At 42.6% G+C, this 6,000-nt stretch overlaps 1 protein-coding gene across 1 annotated transcript in view; it reads left to right on the top strand.

Moving 5' to 3' along the window:
- hpcal4 (hippocalcin like 4) overlaps window positions 1-6,000 on the top strand; it is a 67,366-nt gene that overhangs the window by 987 nt on the left and 60,379 nt on the right. The gene's annotated exons all lie outside the window — the stretch shown is intronic.

Genomic DNA, 6,000 nt, shown 5'->3' on the forward strand with positions numbered 1-6,000 from the left:
CTGTTGCCAAAGCAACATATAGGAAATTTGACAAAAATGAACATTATTTATTTACAAAAAAAATGTTGCAGGATGAAATCTCTTCAGATGCACCATCTTGTTTTCAAGACAAATTAAGAAAATATAAAAACAAACAAACAATACTTAGTAAAAACAAATAAGTTACCAACAACAAATTAATTAATATACACAAAATAACAGTACTTCCTGGATAATTCCCTCCCTCCTTCCCTCTCTCCCTCCCTCCCTCCTTCCTCTCTCTCTCTCTCCTTCCCTCTCTCCCTCTCTCCCTCCTCTCTCTCTCTCCTCTCTCCCTCCCTCTCTCTCCCTCCCTCCCTCCCTCCCTCCTCTCCCTCCCTCTCCCTCCCTCTCCCTCCCTCCCTCCCTCCCTCCCTCCTCCCTCTCTCCCTCTCTCCCTCCTCCCTCTCTCCCTCTCTCCCTCCTCCCTCCCTCTCTCTCCCTCTCCCTCCTCTCCTCTCCCTCTCTCCTCTCCTCCCTCCCTCCTCTCTCCCTCCTTCACCTCCCTCCTCCCTCTCCCTCCTCCCTCCCTCCCTCCCTCCCTCTCTCCCTCCTTCCCTCCCTCCCTCTCTCCCTCTCTCCCTCCTTCCCTCCCTCCCTCTCTCCCTCCTTCCCTCCCTCCTTCCCCCTCTCTCCCTCCTTCCCTCTCCTCTCCCTCCCTCTCCCTCCTCCCTCTCCCCTCTCCCCTCCTCCCTCCCTCCCTCCCCCTCCCTCCTCCCTCAATATTCCCTCCCTCCTTCCCTGACCCCTCTCCCTCCTTCAACTCCTTCCCTCCCTCCCTGTCTCCCTCCTTCACCTCCCTCTCCCTCTCTCCCTCCCTCTCTCCCTCCCTCCCTCCCTCCCCCTCCACTCAATATATTAAACATGTGACCCGCTAGAGGGACAACTTCTGGTGAAACATGTGAGTCGCTAGAGGGACAACTTCTGGTGAAACATGTGACCCGCTTGAGGGACAACTTCTGGTGAAACATGTGAGTCGCTAGAGGGACAACTTCTGGTGAAACATGTGACCCGCTAGAGGGACAACTTCTGGTGAAACATGTGACCCGCTAGAGGGACAACTTCTGGTGAAACATGTGACCCGCTAGAGGGACAACTTCCGGTGAAACTGGAGGGCGGCGCAATTCAAATAAATATTCATAAAAATGATATTAAACATTTAGGTACTTGTGTCTTATATTGGTAAAAAGATTAAATTCTTGTTAATCTAACTGCAGTGTCTGATTTACAGTAGCTATTACAGAGAAAACATGCCATGCGATTGTTTTAGGACGGCGCTACTCATCAACAACAAAAAAGTCCACCAGGTTTCATAAATTGACAAATAGCAATTAAATACATCACTTACTTTTGAAAATCTTCCTCTGTTTGCAATACCAAGGGTCCCAGCTACAACATCAATGGTGATTTTGTTAGTTAAAATCCTTCTTTATATCCCAAAAAGTCAGTTTAGTTGGTGCCATCGATTTGAGTAATCCACTTGTTCAACATGCAGAGAAAGGAATCCAAAAATCTACCCTTAAACATTGTTTCAACAAGTCAAAATAAAAAAAAATGTAATCAAACTATAATATTTCTTACGGAAAGAAGTATGTTCAAAAGGAAACCGACTTTAGCAGGTGCGTCCTTTCTTCATGGCGTGCGCAAACACAAATTTCCAAGACTGTGTCCCTTTACTTAAACTGATATTTCTTATTCGTTCTTAAAGTTACAAGCCTGAAACCTAGAACATAGAATACTAACTCCCTGTGGAAGCCATATGAATTGCATCCTGGGAGCTAATTTTCAGAATGCCCTAATTCCTCCCCTTGTAAGAGGATGGTCTCTCTCAAAGAAAAAGATTTCTGGTTGTTTTTTCTTTGGATTTCCTCCTACAATATCTATTGTGTTATAGTCTCATACATTATTTTAACATTTCTACAAACCTCAAAGTGTTTTCTTTCCAATGGTACCAATTATAAGCATATCCTGGCTTCAGGGCCTGAGAAACGGTCTGTCTAATCTGAGGGAAATATGTGTCTCTAACATGTTTTTACATTTGTCAGGAGGTTAGAAAGTGCAGCTCAGTTTCCACCTTATTTTGTGGGCAGTGAGCACATAGCCTGTCTTCTCTTGAGAGCCATGTCTGCCTACGGCGGCCTTTCTCAATAGCAGTAGTGTAATGAGTTGGTAGAGTACCCGAGGTTGTAGAGTAATGAGGTTGTAGAGTATTGAGGTGGTAGATTACTGAGATGGTAGAGTACTGAGGTGGTAGATTACTGAGGTGGTAGATTACTGAGGTGGTAGAGTACTGAAGACATACACTGATGCCATCTAGTGGCCAAAATCTAAATTGCACCTAGGCAAGAATAATATATTATGGCCTTTTTCTTGCATTTCACACAATGAGACTAGTTTTGCCATAGGACTTCCTCAGGATAAACAACTATTCCTCGTTGGTTTTTCAGAATACAAGCCTGAAACCATGTATAAAGACTGTTGACATCTAGTGGAAGCCATAGGAACTGCAATTTGGGAGGTGGAAGTCAATAGCTTAAGCTTGGAATTGGCTGGCAGGTCAACACAAAAAAAAATGGTCTTCGGGTTTTCGCCTGCCAAATCAGTTCTGCTCTACTCACAGACATAATTTTAACAGTTTTAGAAACGTTAGAGTTTTTCCTATCCACTACGTTATTTTTTTATTTTTTATTTCACCTTTATTTAACCAGGTAGGCTAGTTGAGAACAAGTTCTCATTTGCAACTGCGACCTGGCCAAGATAAAGCATAGCAGTGTGAGCAGACAACACAGAGGTACACATGGAATAAACAATTAACAAGTCAATAACACAGTAGAAAACAAAGGGGGAGTCTATATACAATGTGTGCAAAAGGCATGAGGAGGTAGGCGAATAATTACAATTTTGCAAATTAACACTGGAGTGATAAATGATCAGATGGTCATGTACAGGTAGAGATATTGTTGTGCAAAAGAGCAGAAAAGTAAATAAATAAAAACAGTATGGGGATGAGGTAGGTGAAAATGGGTGGGCTATTTACCAATAGACTATGTACAGCTGCAGCGATCGGTTAGCTGCTCAGATAGCTGATGTTTGAAGTTGGTGAGGGAGATAAAAGTCTCCAACTTCAGCGATTTTTGCAATTCGTTCCAGTCACAGGCAGCAGAGTACTGGAACGAAAGGCGGCACACAGTGCCTCTAGGTAAACACATACTGATACACATACATAGTTATACACATACTGATACACATACTGATACACATACATAGTTCTACACATACTGATACACATACTTATACACATACTGATACACATACTGATACACATACATAGTTCTACACATACTGATACACATACATAGTTCTACACATACTGATACACATACATAGTTCTACACATACTGATACACATACATAGTTCTACACATACTGATACACATACATAGTTCTACACATACTGATACACAGACATAGTTCTACACATACTGATACACATACTGATACACATACTGATACACATAATGATACACATACATAGTTCTACACATACTGATACACAGACTGATACACATACATAGTTCTACACATACTGATACACATACATAGTTCTACACATACTGATACACATACATAGTTCTACACATACTGATACACAGATTGATACACATACATAGTTCTACACATACTGATACACATACATAGTTCTACACATACTGATACACATACTGATACACATACACAGTTCTACACATACTGATACACATACTTTTATTTTATTTATTTATTTCACCTTTATTTAACCAGGTAGGCCAGTTGAGAACAAGTTCTCATTTGCAACTGCGACCTGGCCAAGATAAAGCATAGCAGTTTGAGCAGACAACACAGAGTTACACATGGAATAAACAATTAACAAGTCAGTAACACAGTAGAAAACAAAGGGGGGAGTCTATATACAATGTGTGCAAAAGGCATGAGGAGGTAGGCGAATAATTACAATTTTGCAGATTAACACTGGAGTGATAAATGATCAGATGGTCATGTACAGGTAGAGATATTGGTGTGCAAAAGAGCAAGTAAATAAATAAAAACAGTATGGGGATGAGGTAGGTGAAAATGGGTGGGCTATTTACCAATAGACTATGTACAGCAGCAGCGATCGGTTAGCTGCTCAGATAGCAGATGTTTAAAGTTGGTGAGGGAGATAAAAGTCTCCAACTTCAGCGATTTTTGCAATTCTTTCCAGTCACAGGCAGCAGAGTACTGGAACGAAAGGCGGCCAAATGAGGTGTTGGCTTTAGGGATGATCAGTGAGATACACCTGCTGGAGCGCGTGCTACGGATGGGTGTTGCCATCGTGACCAGTGAACTGAGATAAGGCGGAGCTTTACCTAGCATGGATTTGTAGATGACCTGGAGCCAGTGGGTTTGGCGACGAATATGTAATGAGGGCCAGCCGACTAGAGCATACAGGTCGCAGTGGTGGGTGGTATAAGGTGCTTTAGTGACAAAACGGATGGCACTGTGATAGACTGCATCCAGTTTGCTGAGTAGAGTGTTGGAAGCCATTTTGTAGATGACATCGCCGAAGTCGAGGATCGGAAGGATAGTCAGTTTTACTAGGTAAGCTTGGCGGCGTGAGTGAAGGAGGCTTTGTTGCGGAATAGAAAGCCGACTCTTGATTTGATTTTCGATTGGAGATGTTTGATATGAGTCTGGAAGGAGAGTTTGCAGTCTAGCCAGACACCTAGGTACTTATAGATGTCCACATATTCAAGGTCGGAACCATCCAGGGTGGTGATGCTAGTCGGGCATGCGGGTGCAGGCAGCGATCGGTTGAAAAGCATGCATTTGGTTTTTACTAGCGTTTAAGAGCAGTTGGAGGCCACGGAAGGAGTGTTGTATGGCATTGAAGCTTGTTTGGAGGTTAGATAGCACAGTGTCCAATGACGGGCCGAAAGTATATAGAATGGTGTCGTCTGCGTAGAGGTGGATCAGGGAATCGCCCGCAGCAAGAGCAACATCATTGATATATACAGAGAAAAGAGTCGGCCCGAGAATTGAACCCTGTGGCACCCCATAGAGACTGCCAGAGGACCGGACAGCATGCCCTCCGATTTGACACACTGAACTCTGTCTGCAAAGTAATTGGTGAACCAGGCAAGGCAGTCATCCGAAAAACCGAGGCTACTGAGTCTGCCGATAAGAATATGGTGATTGACAGAGTCGAAAGCCTTGGCAAGGTCAATGAAGACGGCTGCACAGTACTGTCTTTTATCGATGGCGGTTATGATATCGTTTAGTACCTTGAGTGTTGCTGAGGTGCACCCATGACCGGCTCGGAAACCAGATTGCACAGCAGAGAAGGTACGGTGGGATTCGAGATGGTCAGTGACCTGTTTGTTGACTTGGCTTTCGAAGACCTTAGATAGGCAGGGCAGGATGGATATAGGTCTGTAACAGTTTGGTTAGTTCTACACATACTGATACACATACTGATACACATACATAGTTCTACACATACTGATACACAGACATAGTTCTACACATACTGATACACATACTGATACACATACATAGTTCTACACATACTGATACACATACTGATACACATACTGATACACATACTGATACACATACATAGTTCTACACATACTGATACACATACTGATACACAGACATAGTTCTACACATACTGATACACATACTGATACACATACATAGTTCTACACATACTGATACACATACATAGTTCTACACATACTGATACACATACTGATACACATACTGATACACATACATAGTTCTACACATACTGATACACAGACATAGTTATACACATACTGATACACATACTGATACACATACATAGTCATACACATACTGATACACATACATAGTTCTACACATACTGATACACATACTGATACACATACTGATACACAGACATAGTTCTACACATACTGATACACATACTGATACACATAC

The sequence above is a fragment of the Oncorhynchus tshawytscha genome, linkage group LG13 (genome assembly GCF_018296145.1).
Source record: "Oncorhynchus tshawytscha isolate Ot180627B linkage group LG13, Otsh_v2.0, whole genome shotgun sequence".
Classification (NCBI taxonomy): domain Eukaryota; kingdom Metazoa; phylum Chordata; class Actinopteri; order Salmoniformes; family Salmonidae; genus Oncorhynchus; species Oncorhynchus tshawytscha.